The sequence below is a fragment of the Apus apus genome, chromosome 2 (assembly GCF_020740795.1).
Source record: "Apus apus isolate bApuApu2 chromosome 2, bApuApu2.pri.cur, whole genome shotgun sequence".
In the NCBI taxonomy this organism is placed as follows: Eukaryota; Metazoa; Chordata; class Aves; order Apodiformes; family Apodidae; genus Apus; species Apus apus.
In genome coordinates this window covers 117,221,706-117,241,522 of record NC_067283.1, presented here as the reverse complement: position 1 = coordinate 117,241,522, position 19,817 = coordinate 117,221,706, and the positions used below count along the sequence as shown (strand labels likewise).

At 40.3% G+C, this 19,817-nt stretch overlaps 1 pseudogene; it reads left to right on the top strand.

The window, feature by feature from the left end:
- Positions 1-10,872: 10,872 nt before the first annotated feature.
- Positions 10,873-17,630, top strand: LOC127380807 (short-chain dehydrogenase/reductase family 16C member 6-like; annotated as a pseudogene).
- Positions 17,631-19,817: the final 2,187 nt, after the last annotated feature.

The window sequence follows — 19,817 nt, the reverse complement described above, 5'->3', positions numbered from 1 at the left end:
CACCAGGACCTCAGGCTGTGCACACTGAGACTGCTGTGTAATGCAAACCCATGCATGGGATGCAGGCATCAGCAGCAGGTTTGCTTCAAACATACGCTCAGAAAGAAAGAAAATGACAATAGAGTTGCATCCGTAATCTTTCACTTCAACATTTATTTTTTTCTTTTCCCTAAAACTTACTTATCTCTCATCTAGTCAGACAGGCCTTTGCCAGTCTTCTAACTAAAACAAGTATTGTTGTACTCAATGCTGCAAAAGGTTTACCAGTTGGTGTCACCCATCCTTCACAGTGAACAGAAAATTGGTGACTTAATAAAATGGCCAAAGCTCTAGAGACCTAGTATGTAACGTGCAGAATGAAGTGTTTTGATCACAGAATCATAGAATATGTGGGGCTGGAAGGGACCTTTAAAGGTCATCTAGTCCAGCCCTCCCTGCAGTGCACAGGGACATTTTTAACTAGATCAGGTTGCTCAGAGCTTCGTCAAGCTTGACCCTGAATGTCTCCAGGGATGGGACCTCCACTGCCTCTCTGGGTGACCTGTTCCAGTGCTTCGCCACCCTCATAGTAAAGAACTTCTTCCTAATATATAATCCAAATCTCCCCTTCTCTAGCTTATGGCCATTGTCCCTCTTCCCATTGCTACATGCCCTTGTAAACAGTGTCCCTCCCAGCTTTCTTGTACGCTCCCTTCATATACTGGAAGGCCACTATAAGATTTCCCCAGAGCCTTCTCCTCTCCAGGCTGAACAACCCCAGCTCTCTCAGCTGGTTTTCATAGGACAAGTGCTCCAGCTCTCTGATGATTTTCATGGCCCTTCTCTGGACTTGTTCCAACAGGTCTATGTTCCTCTTTGTGTTGAGGGTTCCAGAACTGGACACTACTCCAGCTGGGGTCTTCTGAAAGGAGAGTAGAGGGGGAGAATCACCTCCCTTGACCTACTGGCTGCACTTCTTTTGATGCAGCCCAGGATGTGATTTACCCTCGGGGCCACAAGTACACATTATTTGTTCATGTCCAATTTTTCATCTGTCAGTACCCCAAAGTCCTTTTCTGCAGGGCTGCTCTCCATAAATTCCCCCATATTGGACAGTTCTAAGTCTCAGTTTGACAGGGTGCTAAGCCATCTCATATAAACTGTAGTATAAACTAAAAAGGTTGGATCAGATGATCCTTGAGGTCCTTCTAACCCAGCATTCTATGATTCTATGATTCTATGATTGGTTCTATGACTAGGAGGAAATTCTTCACTATGAGGATGGTGAGACACTGGAACACATTGCCCAGGGAAGCTGTGAATGCCCCATCCCCGGAAATGTTCAAGGGCAGGTTGGATGGGGCTCTGAGCAACCTGGGCTAGTGGGAGGTGTCCCTGCCCATGCAGAGGGGTTGGAACTAGATGATCTTTAAGATCTCTTCCAATCCAAACCATTCAAAATAAATAAGAATAAGAATAAAACTATGAATATTTAAAAAATAAATAAATAAAAACCATCCTCTACCCTGTATTGATAACGAGGATTGCCCCTCGTCACTGCCTTGGCATTTTTACACTGAAATCAATATTCCACAGTATGATCAAATAGAGTATCATTGGTCTGAATACTAAGTATAACAAAACCTGAATAAGAACAATGAATGCTGGAAGCGTCTAGACCAGTCAAAGAGATTAATGCCTGAAGAGGCTTTGTGCAGATTAGGAAGAAAAGGAAGAAAACGCTAGTCTCATTGAGGATGAGGCAAGGATGAGTTGGGCTTTTTAATAGGAATTACAGGAAGGAAAAAAAATTATGAAAAGAAAAGGATTTCCTGAACAAAATGGAGTTCACATACATGAGGAGATCATGAGGGAGAGAAAAGCTGATAAATGCAATGATTTCCAAATATCAAGTTGCATGCAGCTGGAGGTCTGCCTGAAAACCTACACTTAAATCTTGGGATAATGAGGAAAGATCATAAAGCACATTTGGTGTAATCTCTGAGCTGAAATATGCAGAACACAACTTTGAATTTCCTGGAGTCTTTTTCCAGTAAAGGAATAGGTGGTATGATACACAATAAAAATAAATAACCACAACATTATTATTACAATAATTACTTTATAATTGTTTACAACCACATAATAAATTCAAATAAATATAGCCTCAATGTTGTTAGCTGTTTCAGATACTGTTTCCCAAGATAGAATCTTTATAAGAACAGAAACATGTTCTAATTTAATATACTGAAACCAATATTATTAAACTGTGTTCAGCATAGACTCTAAATATGTACTGGCTCATTTCAATTCTAAAGACAACTTAATTAACAAGTACCAGTTTTCAATGTACAGTGTATAAGGGCCTGTCTGTCATTAAGGATTGATTTGAAGTCCTGCATATAAGGCTAAATTACAATTCATAGCACAACTCTATGGTTTATGTATACATCTCAGTGCCACATAAAGTTTTCTTTGCAGCCTTCTTCCTCAAGCACTACAGAACTCAAGCTGGACACAAACAGCAAAATTCCTTCTTATGCCAACAGGAGCATCCCAGAATTTACAACTTAAAAGGCAAATGGGTGGTTAAGTTCCTTGACCCTAAGTTGCTTTGAGAATTAAGAAATTCCTGGCATGGACTAGCTGGCCCCAAAACCCATTTTATTTACAATCATGTTCTGGGACAATCACATACCACTCTGTTGGTCTTTTAATACACTGAAGTGAGATCTAGAAAGCCACACAGAGAGCCATGAAACCACTTCCCTATCAGAATCTTAAAGCTTTCACACTTCTCTTCAGTTCCCACCAAGATGGGTCATTCAAGCAACACCAAAGAGATCCCTCTACCTGTCTGAGCTTTGCAGTTCGGTCTACTTCTCCAAGAGCAGGCATTTTGGCAGTGCACAGACTTGATCTTTTCCATTTCCCTTGCATTCCTACCACCCCTTAGAAATCTGTCAGCCTCAACTCACAGCTTTGGCTGTAATTTCAAGACCCACAACACTGAGGTTTGCTTTCTGACTCCCACTGTGAAAGACAATTGTATACATCTAATTGAAAAATGACTGAGACCTCCAGTCCTAACTATGGAGGGTAGGTCACTATTTTTAAGTTTTCTGCTTTTAATGTTTTGATCATAATCCTTTACTTCCCACAGTATTAGAAATCATTATAAATATCAACAGGTATACACTGATTAATACATCATACCTATATTGTAGCTATCTCATAATATCATGACTATATTGCATTTATAGGCCACTACTCATGAACCTCATGAGGTTCAACAAGGCCAAGTAGAGGGTGCTGCACCTGGGCCAAGGTAACCCAAGATATGAATACAGGCTGGGGGAGGTCATGCTTGAGAAAACGATCTGGGGATTTTCTGTGGAAAAGGACCTGGGGGTACCAGTGGATCAAAAGCTGGACATGAGCCAATGTGCAGCTGCAGCCCAGAAGACCAGCTCCATCCTGGGCTGTATCAAAAGAACTGTGGCCAGCAGATCCAGAGGTGATTCTGCCCCTCTACTCTGCCCTGGTGAGACCTCACCTAGAATACTGCATCCAGCTCTGGTGCCCCCAGCATAAGAAAGATGTGGATCTGTTGGAACATTTCCAGAGAAGGGCCATGAAAATGATCCGAGGGCTGGAGCACCCCTGTTATGAGGACAGGCTGAGGGAGGTGGGTTTGTTCAGTCTGAAAAAGAGAAGGCTTTGGTGGACCTCATTGTGGCCTTCCAGTACCTGAAGGAGCCTACAGGAAAGCTGGGGAGAGTCTTTTTACTGGGGCTTGCAGAGAGAGGACAAGGGGTAATGGTTTTAAGCTGAAAGAAGAGAGATTTAGTTTGGAGATCAGGCAGAAATTCTTCAGTGCAAGGGTGGTGTGACACTGGAACAGGCTGCCCAGAGATGTTGGAGGGGCTCCATCCCTGGAGGTGTTCAAGGGCAGGTTGGATGGGGCTCTGAGCAGCCTGTTCTAGTGGAAGGTGTCCCTGCCCATGCAGGGGAGTTGGAAGTCAATGATCTTTAAGTTCCCTTCCAACTCCAAAAATTCTGTGATTCTGTGAGTCTGTACTCCACCCACCTGATAAGGGTAGGGAGCTCTGTTAACATAGTTGCAAGCAAGGAAGAGGGTAGCAAAGCCAGCTGTAAGTCATTAATCCAAGCATTCAATTACTAATCCCATCAGCCTCATTTAAAGCATTTAAACTGACAGTTGCGTATCCAATTAACTGTTGCTGTAGAAAACGAAAATGCTTAGAGGTATTTGACAGACAAATCTCTACCGTCCCAGCAGGGACTTAGACTGAATTTGTTTAATTAGATTGTGACTTTACCTAAATTGAGCATTTACTGTAATCCTTTCAGAAGCCATGGTGTGAAATCTCTCAAGGTTAAACAGTCACCACAAAAGCACATTGCCCTGCTAAATGATTTGTTAAAAGCACTGCACTGCTCCCTCAAGGAGAAGGCTGGCATATCTTTGTACACAGATTGTGAAGGCTAAACCTTTCCATAGCTGTCCACAGAATCATAGAATGGTTTGGGTTGGAAGTAACCTTAAAGGTCATCTAGCTCCAACACCCCTGCATGGGCAGGAACACCTCCCACTAGACCAGGCTGCTCAAAGCTCCATCCAACCTGGCCTTGAACACCCCCAGCAATAGGGCCTCCACAGCTTCTCTGGGCAACCTGTTCCATGTCTGTAGGGATACAGGGGTGTACATGACCTTTGTCTCTTGCCTTTCTGCCATTACTCCCTTTCTCTCACACAGTCTCATCCATCCCAACAGTGACTGTTTGCAAAAGATCCTACTAACCCTGTATTTTCCTACTAAATTTAAATATATGCATTGACTTGCACTCCAAGTCTGCAGTGAGATGGGTGTGCAGACCTCTGATCAGAGCTCATCTTGATTCCAATCCGTACAGAATTACAGAATGCTAAACTAGGAAAACTGTTCCTACACTCCCATGAGAATCCGCATCTTAACTCTTAGACTTAATATCTCTGGAAAATATTATTCAGGTAATGCTTTTTCTTTCTCTCATGAGGCAAAGACAATGGCAGCAGCAGCAGTACAAATAATAAGTGAATTTATCTCATAAATAAACAAAAAGCTGAGGCAGGTGAGCGACACAAGCCTTTCTTAGAATATACACAGCAGCATTTTTCAATCATGACCTGCAGTATAAATGGGTTTTACAGTGGGACTTCCACATTTCTCTACATTTTCATCTTCATCTCTGCAAATATATAGCCGACAAGGATGGGAAAAGGGGCTGAAATTTCAACTGCACCACGTTTCTCCATCTAGAAATACATTCTGTAGAATAATATCTTTTTCTTCTTTTTTTTTTTAATACGGCATAGCTGTCATGCTATGACAGTTAATGACACAGTTAATGTGACAAAGTCATTCTCAGAAAGTGATTAACTCATTCTTTGCCCATCAGCCAGGAAGAAAAGCTGTCAGTTGCCATCTGAACAGAAGCAGTAGAAACTTGTCAAAGCAAAAAACTTCCATGGGAGTCCATGGATGCGCTTAAACTTTGCTTACCAAGCTGCGTATCAGCAGACATGAGATATGAGAGGTGTTTCACTCCCAGGTATCCAGAATATTCATGATCTCTGTAGAAACTGAGACCAAAATTAGTTAAACAGGGTAGATAAAGAGGTTCAGAAGCAAGAGCTTCTCCTTCTGAATTGTTCACTGATTCCTTAAACTCAAGGAGTTTCACTGGTGCTGCATAAAATGAATATTTTCACAGCATCATGGCAAATACCTTTTAAACATACCAACCTTCACTGCCCTAACTCCAATCCTTGTGGGCCCTCAAAGGGCTGAAATCACTGGTGAGGCCTGGCCAAAAAAAGATGGCAGTATGCTGACACATCTACTCCTCTACCTTCTTTGCGTAAATATAAATACCTTGATGGTTCAGTAAGTGCCATTATAACCACATGCAAATAAGCAACCAATCCTAGTGAAATAGCTCAGTTGCTTCAGGCTAAGAAGTGTTAAAGAAATAAGAGTGTGTAGTTCCATAGCAATAAATAGCATCAGTCTTCTCAATTAATTGGGAGACAAGAAATACTGTTTGATAGAAAGAACTGGTCAGACTACATAAGGAAAGATTTGTGTCTGACTAACTTAGAGAAGACATCATTCTCCTCCCAGCTCCTCCTCCTGGGGAATATGGACATAGCACCCTGGGAAGATAAGATGGTTTTCTTTTTGACCTGCCCATTTACAAGAGAAAACTTTATCATCTTGTCCTCTGCTCATTTGCCTAAACCTGTCTCAAAGACGCCTGGCTTTTTCCTTGCAAAGAGGAGAGTCAAAGGTAGATTTTTTTTCCAAAGGACACAGACTTCTAATGGTTCTGCATCTTAAATCCTTAACCGTCTTTAGGCACAGTAACACCAAGCTCTGTGCTTCATGCCCTCTTCTTCAGGAGCAGTGCCATCAGCTGTGTGTTTTCTTTGGAGCGAAGCAGCAGACAAGCACCAGTGCCCTGGGTAACTTGCACCAGCTTTGATAGATACCACATCTGGACACCAGCAGGTCACAAGAGGTATAAACCTGATTCTGGATGGGCATATATTCCAAGCACCTTCTCAGTCATGGAGTGGTGTTGCCCTTTGACCAATACTGTGATTACCAATGGGCAGAACATTAGATGCAGCTGCAGATGAGCAACAGCTCTGAAGATGTCTGTGGCATACACAGGCCTGCTGAGGGGTCCCTACACAGCTATAGAGGTCTGAGCTGCAATACTTCTGTAGGCTCACTGTTGGAGGGCTTGAATTCAATAACTGATTATTTTCTTGACAGTATTTAAAGTCTTAAATGCCTATCAGAAATAAAAAGCCTCCCATACCTGCAGTAGCATGTAGTTTCGCTATCTCCTGGACCATGCCCCAGCAGTATTGCAACAGCCAGCTGATACAGCATAGTTTTCATTTCAACACTTGGGTTGGAAAGTAAATTAATTTGGCTAACTGTGTGATGAAGTATACCGAACCAATTAGAAGAAAAGAAAAAAAATAGGAAAAGACATCCTGTCTGCTCCTTATTTTTTTTACCACGTGATCTACGCGACTACTTTAATCGTTAGCACTAATACTATAGCAAACTACTGAATGTCTGAAATAAATTTATTCCACAAATTCAGAAGTTACCTGAATCACTCTTAGAGTCTGCAGTAATGAGTTTTGTCAGAAAATAATTTATCTGTATTTGTCAAAGTATTTGTTTGACACATCTCTTTGCATCATGTGAATGTTTTGAAAAGACAAACACAGGTCATTGAGAAACCCAGTAATAAAATTACTCATCCAGCACTTTACTGAAGTTAATAAACTTTTTTTTTTCTTTTTGGCAGTAGAGTTTTAAGTTTAACATATTGATAATACCTTGATGTCTTATTAATATATTGATACATACTTCATAATGGTTTATAAAATGCTGTGGAATATATTAATTGCTAGTAATTTGTGATATTTGAAAGGTCCTGATGGCTTGAGAACAGAAGCTAATTCTCTAACTCTAATCTTTACTACCAGTCCAGAGGCTGATGTGTTACACTTGCATTTATTATACATGACCTAATGCTGTTTGATAATACAATGCATCACAACAAACATATACGTACTGAAATATTACATCATCTTTATTACCTTGGCAACTGCAAGTGTGCCAGGGAAGCTCAGCCAAATCCTCCCCATGTGGGTAGATTTTAGCATGTGTGTTTGACAAATTCTTATGCAGTCAAAAAAGCAGAATACTGATTTATTTTAATAGACCTGTTTGATAGGCTTAATTTGATATGCTTGCTATAACTTCTCCTATGTATATATACACACACACACCAGAATATATCTATTCTGGTATATATACCAAGCATACAAGAGCTGCATAAAGTGCTGGTGTACTGTCAGTTTTAGGTATTCTCAGCTGTGTGGTTATTTCTGTCCTTGATCTTGTTAGTGGGGTACCTTTAACTTTTAAATTGATCCATTTGTGCATTTGCATTGTTTCATATATTTAATAGCTTTGTTATAATTAAAATTAATAACAGCCATCTGAAGGTTTGTTATTTGAAGATCAATAGTAAAAATGCCCTGCAGAACTGTGTGCATGTCTTCTCTGGCTGTAGAAATTATTTCTTTTTTAATGTAATCAAACATTGTGGACAATTTCATGACTGTTGTGTTGTTGTTGTTTTTTTTTTAATATCAGTAATAAAATTGAGCTTTTAGTACAAGCCATTTGAAGTTCAGTGCAGAGAAACATAAGTTTGGAGCTAGAGACTAGTTATTATGCATATAGCAGCCAGAAGAAAAAGTTTCTGTTTGACAGCAAAATTCAACATTTTGAAACACTGGGACAAAATTGGGACAAGAAGCCACACTTACACATGATTTCCGAATGCTAAACAAGTCTCTAAAAGAGCTATCAAATCTAGCTGGCGAGCAGAATGCAACCTATTCTAAATATACCCTGCATCCCCAAAGTATCTTGTCACTTACCACATCCAACCTCTATCAAATGCTAGAAACTAGCTGTAACCCTCCACTCCCACAGGAAAGTTTCTAATTTAGGTATCTAAATTATTAATTATCACTGTCATCATGACTACTTATGGAAAGATAGCCAGATGCTGCTTACATCAGTTTAGTAAGAATCACGGAATCATATAATCATAGAATCAAGAGAAGGGAAGTTATGTGTTTGCATACTTGTATGGGCACATGCCTTGGAAACAGGCTCCTCCTGTTATCTTACATCTTGCAAAGTTCTGAGTGCAACATCATTCCTTACTGATGTGGTTTACCTTGAAATGTTGTCCATCTCCTCCGGTTTATTTCATAACCAAGAAGTGATCACTGAATCATTTAATCTGATCCTTCCTGCCATCTCCCACTTTTGCCACGTAATTATTGATCACAGTGCAGGTCACTTGGAGTTACCTAGCCCACCTATTTTGCATTGTTTGGAACTGCAGTTCACTGAGGTTTTGTGACCTGCCTTCAGCCTCCTTGGGTGTCCTTCAGCTTCACTATTTGATGACATCAAAACAGAATATGTAACAGTTAATTGCTCATGGAAGTACCTGACTTTCACACAATTATTATAAGCACTGACAATGTAAAATTTGCCATCATTTTTCTTGGTGTAAATTAATCAAATTACAGGAACTAACATTTTACTTCAGCAAAAATGAAAATGCCCCATGAATCACCAGGGAAAACAAAACAAAACAAAAAACAACAAAAAACACACACCACAAAAAAACCACAAGATTAAGAGATCAAGGGGACACTGTATCCTCCCCCCGCCAGACAGATGGCAGTAGCTTAAAGGAAAGGAGTGAATGGAGGCAAGTCCATGGTCAGGGCTGCAGGCAAAGCTCCTCCTTGCCCCCCTTTCCTTCCCAGGTGCCTCTGTACAACAGGTATAAGGCTCTTGATGTGGAAGGCATATCAATGGATGATGGGGATGATGGTTTATCCACACTAGAGGTGTCACCAAGGTCAGAAAGGCCCAGCCCCTGTATCACAACCACCTGCACCAGGAAGAAAAGAAGGGTTATAGTTGTAGGCATCTCCATTCTGAGAGAAATCAGAGGGTGCAATGTTCTGGATAGGATCTCCACTTAAGGAAGACTGTTGTCTCCTTGCAGTTCAGGTTAAGGACATCACTATGAAACTTCCTAGCCTGGTGCAGCCCTTGGACAATAACCCATTACTGATCTTCCATGTGTGCAGCAAGGAAGCCACAATGCATCGTGAAAGTGCAATCAAAAGAGACTTCAGGGCCTTGGGATGGTTGGTGAGGGAAGCTGGGACACAGATAATTTATTCTGCTCTCCTTCCAGTTGCAGACAGCAACCCTGGAAGAAACAAACACATCCAGTCTATTAATACATAGCTCCATGGATGGTGTCACAGTTTTGGTTTTTTTTTATAATGGGATGGCCTATATTGCACCAAGGTAGCTGGCATCAGATGGGGTTCACCTTTCTCAAAGGGGGAACAGGGTCTTTGGTCAGCAGCTTGCAGGGCTCATTGACAGAGTTCTTAACTGGATTTCAAGGGGGAGAGGGATAATACCAGGCTTCCCTGTGACAAGCTGTAGGGTGACATGCCAAGGTTAGAGGGATGGGGTGCTAGCAAGGGCCCTCAGCCTGTTAATCAGAGGTGTGATGAACACACTACAGTATATTTGCAGTCTTACAGAGATAAGCCAGGGGCTCCTGAAGTAATAGGGGCCAACAGGGAACCCCGGGTGAAATACCTCAAAGGAAGCCTAATCAGTGAGTCAGTTTCACTGGGGGGCCAACTTAAATGACTCTGTGCAAACACACACAGCACAAGGAATAAACAGGAGGAGTTAGGGATGGACAAGTGCCTGCAGGGCTCTGATCCTATCAGAGACATGCTGGGATGACTGCTGTGACTGGAGTGTTGGAATGGAATTTTACAGGCTCTTCAGGAAGGATAGACAGGGCAGATGAGGAGTGGGTGTTGCCGTCTGCATCAATGACTATCTGGAGTGCATGGAGCTCTGCCTCAGGATGGATGAGAAGCTGACCAAGACCTTACGGGTCAGGATTAAAGACATGGCAGGGACAGGAGACATTATAGTGGGGGGTCTGCTACAGGACACCTGACCAGGAAGACTGAGCAAATGAGGCCCTTTATAGACAGACAGGAACAGCCTCACATTCACAAGCCCAAGTCCTCATGGGAGACTTCAACTACCCTGATATCTGTTGGAGGGACAACACCGCAAGGCTGAGCAATCTAGGAGATTCCTGAAATGCATTGATAATAACTTGCTTCGACAAGTGATAGAAAAGCTAATGAGGAGACGTGCTATGCTGGACCTTGTTCTCACCAACAAGGAGGGCCTGGTGGAGAACATGAAGGTCAAGGGCAACATTGGCTGCAGTGACCAGAGGGTGGACTTCAGGATCCTTAGGGCAGTGAGGAGGGCGTACAGCAAGCTCGCTACCATGGACTTCAGGAGAGCTGAATCTGGCCTCTTCAGGGACCTGCTTGGTAGAGTATCATGGGGATAAAGCTCTGGAGGGAAGAGGAGCACAAGAAAGCTGGTTAATACTCAAGGATCACCTCCTTCAAGCTCAGGAGTGATGCATCCCAAGAAAGAGGAAGTCAGGAAAAACACCAGGAAGCCTGTATGGATGAACAAGGAGCTCCTAGACAAATTCAGACATAAAAGAGCAGTGTTTGTGCCTGAAAAATCATATTCAGCTTCATCCTGAAGATGTTACACTTCCTGAATTTTTTTTTTTTTTTGATAATCTAATCTTACTCATATTTCCTCCATGCAAAAAAAAAAAAAAAAAAAAAAAAAAAAAAAAAAAAAGCTGAGGAAACAGTACTTACTACAGGCTCCGCAAATGGGATTGGAAGGCAAATTGCCTTAAAGTTTGCTCCTTTGGAAGTAACTTTGGTTCTTTTGGACATTAATGATGAAAATAACGAAGAAACAATCAGATTAGGAAAAAAAAAATGGAGCTAAATGAGTGCTTGCCTACCACTGCAACTGCAGCAATAGGGAAGAGGTCTATGAACAGGCAGACAAGGTAAGATACAGTGGCTTCTTGCTTCTGATTTTTTGCTTTTTTAAATAGTATATACTGTTGAAAATGTTTTTCAGAAACTGTACTTTTTGCTAAAGGGAAGTAAACATGTAGGGCAGTGATTGTCTTTTTTCAACAAGTAGCTTCTGGGTGGAATTTAAACATATGTTCTTGATAAAGTAACTGGGTTTCAGCTGTTCTGTTGAGATGTATCGATTTCTAGTCTTTGTTGTGAGATGGTAACTTCTGGCATACAGAAAAGTGGTGGTAATTATAATAAAAAAATAATATGCACCTTGAGAAATATTTAATGGAGCATAATCAGCTTGATTTTTTGTAGATGTAAATCAGGCTTCCCACTTTTTGGGGGGTAGTGAGTAAAAAGCTCAAATGAAGCCAGATGAAGAAAAATGCTGCTGTGTTGTCATGTGACGAAAAAGAGGATCATCATATGGATCGACGCAGTGGTCAAGAGGTACCAGTGTGGAGAAAGTGCAGATACATTCCACAGAGGAAGAGCTGGGTAATCCCACCATACTCAGCAGTGTCTGGATTTGCATTCACTTGTGCAGGTGGAAAGGTGCTAGGGTGTGAGCCCTGCTTGTCTATGATGAGGAGGAGTATCAAACAAGCCTTCACTGAACACTAAGGTTCCCTGAGGAAGCCAAAGGAAGGTCAAATGTTGGTGCATCAGATCCAACTATCTATTTTCAAATTGCCAGACAGCAGCAAATTATGTTTTTGTAATTATTCTATAGTTTTTGGGACATCAGAAATTCCTCTAGCACAGAAGTCTCTGCAGTGAGCCTGATTCTTAACATTATAAGTAAATCTTAGCCATCTGCTGTGATACAAATGCAAATCATGGAATAAAATCTTCTTATAACAAATTGAAATGGAGTTTTATTATGATTTTGGTCCTCTCTCCAAGTGATGTTAATATCTATTTCATGGTACATGCTTCTCTACTCAAAGGATTGGTATCCCCCAGGAACCTGCATTGAATTCTTTTCTGTTCAGTAGAAATGATCTGGAAAAAGGGTTGAACAGACTTGGCTGAGGAATGTGGACTCTCACAATACCAGTAAGAGGTGGCAATAAATGTTCAGGGTACAATTAAAGCATGCTTACAGTGCACACTAAACTTTGTAACTCATTACCTGAGAGTCCTGTGGAAACCAAAAGTATTATGGAATTCAGGAAGCAATTAGAGAAATTCTTGGGGGGAAAAAAGTAATCATGAGGATATAATAAATACAAATATATAGATATCTTATCTCTCTCTGGAAGATCCTAAGCCACAGAGTGTGAAAAGCTGAGGAGTACACTGGAGGAGACCTATGTGTCCTGGTCCTTTTTTACTGCTTTCCACCATGAGACAGGGGCTGTGAGGCTAGATGGACCTTTGATCTGATGCAGTTTAACAGTTCTTGTGTACTTACATTTCCCATAGAGATAGAAATAACTGCAAATATCACTAAACCTTTTCATAAATGAAACATGAGAGATAAGGATACCTTGTAAAGCCTTCTGATTGTCCCTTTTTTATTCAGGTTAGAAAAGAAGTCAGGGATGTTACTATTCTAATCAGTAATGCTGGCATAGGGGTTGGGGAAAAGTTCTTGGACACTCCAGATGCAAATTTTGAAAGAACTTTAAGAGTCAACTTCTTCTCTCAAGTCTGGGTAATGTAGTTTTTTCTCTCCTGGGTGACTGAAAGGTACAGACAAATATCTTACTGTGAAAACTACCATGATGGCACTTACCTGGGGAACCCAAATTTGAGTAGGGATGGGAAGGGCCTTGAATGGGGGAAGATACTTTTTTTTTTTTTAAATCATCCTATAATTGGAAACATACCAAATTGACAGTCTTCCCATTATGTTTCAGAAATGTTAACACAAACATGCCTGGGCACTCTGCTAAATCCAAAGCTCGTGCAGCCATATCGTGGAACACACTCTTTCTGTCACAGCTGTGGCTGGAGTTTGTGCTGTTATGATGGCATGTGACATTTCCACTCCTGATGTTTGTTGCTATCGAGGGGCTTTGCCTAAGAGACTTGCAGCATTCAAAGAGGCACAACCATGTTGAATGAGTCGGTGTCAGTCTTCAGGCTGTGCTTTCATTCCTAGTCACCATCTCCTTAAAATACATAGAAAACTAATCTAGATATTATGCTTTATCTTTGCTTTGTTTTCATACCTCTGAAGGAATTTGCTGTTATTTGACATCTCAATTGACCTTTAGGAGGTTTTGTTGTGAGGAAGTGTTACTCTTGCTCATTCCTAGGTTTGTTGTTCGTACACCTACCTGAGTGAGCAGCCTTCATCAGGGAAAAAATGTAGCATTATTGCAAATCCCTCTCTAAACAGGATGTCTCACCATATCATCATTGCAGATAGAAATCCTTTAATCATTTCCCAGTTCACAGAGCATCATTCTTCCAAATACTTGAGGCAGAGGGAAATGTTCTGCCTAGTAAGTCTGAAGAGACATAAGGGAAGAGGACAGTAACCATGAGGCCTGAACCAAAAAACATATATAGACACACACTTCTGAAGTGGAATACACACGGCAGCACAACTTCAGTATTGAAAACATTTTATTGCTGCTCTTGTCTTTTCCACTTCTTTTCCCCCTCATAAAACACGAGCATCATCCTTATATACTTAATACCACCCACAGTGCTGGTGTGAGGGGTCCAGAGTTGCCAGACAATTCCTTTTGTAGCAAATTAAGGCCCTCAGACAGCGGAGTTCCCCTTGATGTGTTGGCTTCTAGCTCCCTCTTGTGTACCAAATCTTTGGTAATAGTCAGAGGACTTAAACCGTGAGGAACAGGGGGCAGTGAAAATAAACACTGTGCTGCTTGTAATAAGATCCTTTTAATGCTGAGGGATCTTCAGAGAGGGGGCAGTCATTCCAGGAAATGCTGTCTGTCTTTTATAAATCCTTGCAGAGACAGAGGTCACTTGAGTGTTTTGTATATTGAAGGCCTAGAAAGCAAATTGGGTTGTGAAAGCTAATTTGAAATGCAATATTTTTGGCACATCTAGTTATAAAGGGGTTTTTTATGTCTCTCAGACCTTTTTTCCAGCCATGATGACCAGTAACCGTGGACACCTCGTTAGCACAGCCAGTGCAGCAGGATTGTGGGGAACCTACAGGTTGTCAGGTTAGTATCATGAAGTACCATCACAAATTAGATCCACATACTAATAACTTTCCTGTAGCTCTCATAAATGCTTGGCTTAAGCAGTTTATACTGACATAGTGAACACTGAGGAAGAGCCTGCAAATACAAAAGGTGGTGGTGTATTGAAGAATATGATGGTGGCGTGTTGCCTGAGTGGCACAGGGAGCTTGCTGCAGATTTTATTGTCTGACTCCAGCCTGTCTCATCTCCACAGAGGGACAATATAGTTCATACATGTGCAGAAGGAGGGAGCCCTGCACACAGGTTTCTGCAGACAAATATTCAGAGTCGTGAGACATACATGGGTTATAGTTAGAACTAAACATTTAGTTGGAAAATGGTTTTCAGGTCCAAAAGGCATTTTGGCAGAATTTTCATTAAAATTAATTTGAATTAACGGTGTTTTAAGCTCCATATTCTCAGCTGTTTCCCTCAGGAGAGCTGTCTGCTGCAGTCCCGACTGTTTCATCAGCCTGAGTCTGCTGCCCAGTCTACCCTCAAGCCTCTCTGACATTCTGATCATATTCTGATCATACCTCTTACTCCTTGTGAGAATGTGAACTTTAGTGTAATAAGTATCTCTTGTTTCTTCAACTGATTGATGGCATTACTGTAGTGGGTTTTTGCCACCTGTTATTGTTGGATCAGATTTCGTAATGATAATAGGTCACATCCAGTTTTCATCATTTAACTGTAAGGCTTTTGAGAGTGGACCTGCTCATCCATGCATTATAACTTTTTACACCTTAGCTATGCATTTTTGGCTTGTATGGTTCCGTCATCCACTATGGGTGAATCCCTGAAGAATAACAAACTGTCTGTGCTGCCAGTTTTTGAAGTTACTCTTTTAGCAATTGGATTTTGTTACGTCTAACAACTATTGTCACACTTTTGAAAAAGCCTGAGGAAACCACATGTAAATTCCTATATTAAAATAAGATTATTATAGTTGCAAAACTGTAGAATAATTTAGGTTGGAAAGAATCTCTGGAATCATTTGGTCCATACCTCCAAATAAAAGCTGGCCCACCTTAGATGAGGTTGCACCAGGCCTTGTGAGGCCAAATTTTTATTATCTCCAAGAGTGAACTCCATACATTCATCAAACAATAAAAAGCAGACAAGATTATTCTTGGGCAAACAAAATGGTATTTTAGTTGCAAGGCAACATTTCTAAGTTGCATATTTTGGTTTTACCGGTATAAATGGTTCTTCTCAAAATGTAACCTGTGGTATTAAAGTGTGAAGACATTCTCAGCTGAAAGAATGCTGAGCTTTTATGTGAGTATCTGGAAACATACATAAAATGTTGAATAAACTCATCTTCTTGTATCTCCCTATAGTGCACTGAAAAAAGTCCTCTGGAAAGGATTAATCTTATCCTTACACAAATGTACAGCATAGGAAGAGATTAAATCTTTCCAGAGGAAATCAAGGAATGGTTAAGGGATGCATGGCAGTATTTAAGACAACCTTATTTGCCAGTAGAATGGGCACTGCTGAGGTCCTCTGCCCCACGTACATTTGGTGCAGTGATTACAGTTATGGTTCTCAGGATACCCGTGACCATTATTAACTGTATTAGCAGGTACTGTGTTTCTCTGAGTAGTAACAGCTGTGGTGTTAGTATCTGGTGAATTCCTGTATTTTTGTAGTCCTGGTAGAGGCTGCTGGCTCCACATCAGCCGTTACAATAGCGCAATAGCAGTGGCCTTGGTGCTCCCACTTGCACCATCCATCATTATGTGGCTGCATATATAAAGCAGAGCACAGCCTTTCTCCTGGCTGGAAACAGGACTGGTCCTGCTTTATTTAGCTGTAACCTCGCGATCTACAGTAGAAAAGGAGGAGGTGTGCATTCTTATGCACAGAAGGGCAGATACTGTGGATTAGCTGTGGGCATTGGGTTCATTAGAGTCTGAGCAGGGCTTGCACAAAAAGGTACTCATTAATCATTAAAATGCCCAATATCACCAAAGTGTTTTCAATTTATTTTGATGATAGAAGGAACAAAGAGGACCGGAGTCTCCTTTTCAAGAATATTTGAGGGGACAGGGAAAATTTCCTAAATTATTTAATTAAATTATTTCTGTGTTAGAATGCATCTCAAAAGTAAAGTTTTATAATTTCATAATGCTTTGTTTCTTGTTTTCACCAGAGACATTCTGCTTCCTGTTCATATAGTCAGAAAGATCGTGGATGCAATTTCAAAGGAAAAGTTTTATGTGCTTATGCCTCTGACTATATACTCTCTTGCTTTCAAAATGTAAGAACGTGACTCCTCTTCTAGCATTGCCTACTTTGCCATACATCTGCAAAATCAGCAGGAAAGTTTAGTAAATACAGTCTTCAGTTAGTGTTCCTGCAGTCAATCCAGTTTTATGTACCCAATTATGAGGAAACAATGGTTTTAATTGTTTTTGGCATTCTTCTGGCCACTTCTGTCTCTAATATACATCTTAAGCTATAGTTGGGTATAGAAATTTTAAAAATTTTCCTGGGATGGTGCACTGGGAGCAGTGCCTGGGCTAGAACTGCCTGATTCCAGTAGCTGCCTCCACCCCTGGCTGGGCTTTCACAAAGTGACTTGGTCTGTCATTCCTTTCCCCCATTTATAACATGAGAGTACCAAAAGAGGTATTGCCAGACATTAGAAGCAGTGAGCACTTACAATGAATTTATCATTGCTTTATTGATAGAGTATATTTTTCTAAAAACTCAGTGTTTATCTCATCAGTCTCACTCCTCGGAAAATTGTACTGTTCTTCGAATCTTGGCTTAAGGTACCCAACAGCTTGGATAAAGCCTGCAGTCGGAGGAAAAAGGATTGAAACCAAAATATTCAGAAGACCTCAAGTGCCATCTAATTGAAAATTTTCAGTAAAAATTAATTTTGAATCATGTTTATTCATTGAAAGAAATGCTGCTTCTTGTATAATACTTGACATTGGTCAGCATGCAATTTAATTCTTTGTAACTGTCTTTTAATCTCTGATTTTTAGCCACAGCCCACTGTCTCATTTCACAAAGGCATGCTGCTCTTACCTGAGCTCTCAATAAAAGTCATTAAGACCAAGAAGGAATATTTGACTTAAATTCATACTCTGAATTCTCAATTTCTGAGCAAAATCTCAAAGCGTGGAAAAAAAGCACTACTGTTTCATGTTCAGAAATTTAAAAGCAAAAACAAACAAACAAACAAAAAACAAACAACACAACAACAAAAACAAAAACAAAACCACAAAACTTTTAAAATGCTTCCCTTCCAGAGCCAAAATAGCACTGCAGTTCACATGGAGCTGACACAGAATCATAGAATTAATCATAGACTTAAGAGTACTGTGAGAAATTCAAATTTTCAGAAAATGCTAACATAAAACCCTCATAATTTGCTTAATTTAAAAATAAATAAATAAATTTCAGACCAGAACAAGGAACCAGAATAGTTTATAAAACTCCACTGTAAGGAATTAAAGAGAACCTTGAATGGTCATCTTGCCTAAATTTGTCACCATATTTTTATTGTACTTAATACCCCATAATTAATTGTACCCCATACTTACAAGTTCCCTTGCAACTACAAATGCCTCTAAGAGTGCACAGTCCAATTAAGAACCTTTTTTTTGAAATCCCAGTGTTTTCCACGTACCCATAGATTCAGTAAATACTTTAATGTTTCCTGTAGATATTACTGGGAAATCTTAGCTGAGAGAAGAAGTTTGGCTCTTTGGAAAGTAAGATTTAAGGATTTATATTTTGAAAAACTCTCTACGTGATCAGTAATTGAAATGTGCTTTTCTTTCTATTGATGAGCCAGGAACAAAGTCTAAATTGCTCCTTGCAAATAATGATCCTTTTCTCAACTACAAACATATGTTGAATATTGGGATTCTCTTCTCCTGCATGAATGTTGCAATTTGGCTTGAGTTCTATGATTTTTTTCAAGTATGGCTACAGGAGACTATACAAATTGGCACTACGTTACATTGTGAATGTATTCTGGGCCTGAATATGCCCGTACTACATTATGCCCTAATACATAATTTCATTGCTTGTGCTACACAGCTTATGAATAAGGTTCACAAGACAAGAGACATAGGTTTTAAAAGTATTTAAAGTAGCTAGTGACAGTAAGATTTTGTGGACTAGCCATCATTAAAAACCCAGTATGTCAAGATGAAACATTTGCAGCCAAAGAGCACATTGTTGGGGCTCTTCTTTCAGTACCCTTTTTGTTGTTGTTGTTGTTTTTAAGTGACTCCAACTAAAATGTGCCAACCTTACCACCAACATTTGCAGTTTTAAGTTTGCCACCTATATACACAGGACACGAGAAGATTAATATAAAGGAAACAATGCATTGTTTTCTAAGCTATGTTTCACATGCTCTGCATAGCCACCCTGCAGAGCCTTATTCTGTATTTCTAAGGTCTCAGCCAAGGGCACTCTTGGCTCCATTTTCTCTGGCTAAGCCGCTTGTCTTAAGAAGGAATTTGTAAAGCTTATACTTTCTAAGTCTCACAGTGATCTGTTAGATCTCCTTATCAGGCCTAGAAATCAAGAACTCATTCTTTTCTATGAAAATACCAGGAAAATATTTCCATTTTTATTTGTACAGAAGTGTGATGGATCCTGTAACACTTCTAAAACTGTAAGCTAAGACCTTCTTTTAAAGTTCAGAAGATGCAATTGGATGCTCTTCCTGTTTTATTAATATAAAATTAACTCAGTGCTTTGAAATATAATGTGCCACTTCAGAAGTATCTCACAGTTAATAACAACTGAGAAATGTGTGCTTTCCTTCTTTTGAGGCTTTCATCTTACTCACCATTCCTCCCAACAAAAACATTGTTGCAGGAGATATTCTGTTACTACAGAAGATGCATATCGAACTGGGAGGCAGTTTATTATTTTTTTTTTCCTTTGGGAGCACTCCTAGTTCTCTGCAAAATCGACACAAGTGGATTAGGCAGATTAGCCATGGGCTGAATCTCCTAGCGTTGCTGCATCAATAAAAT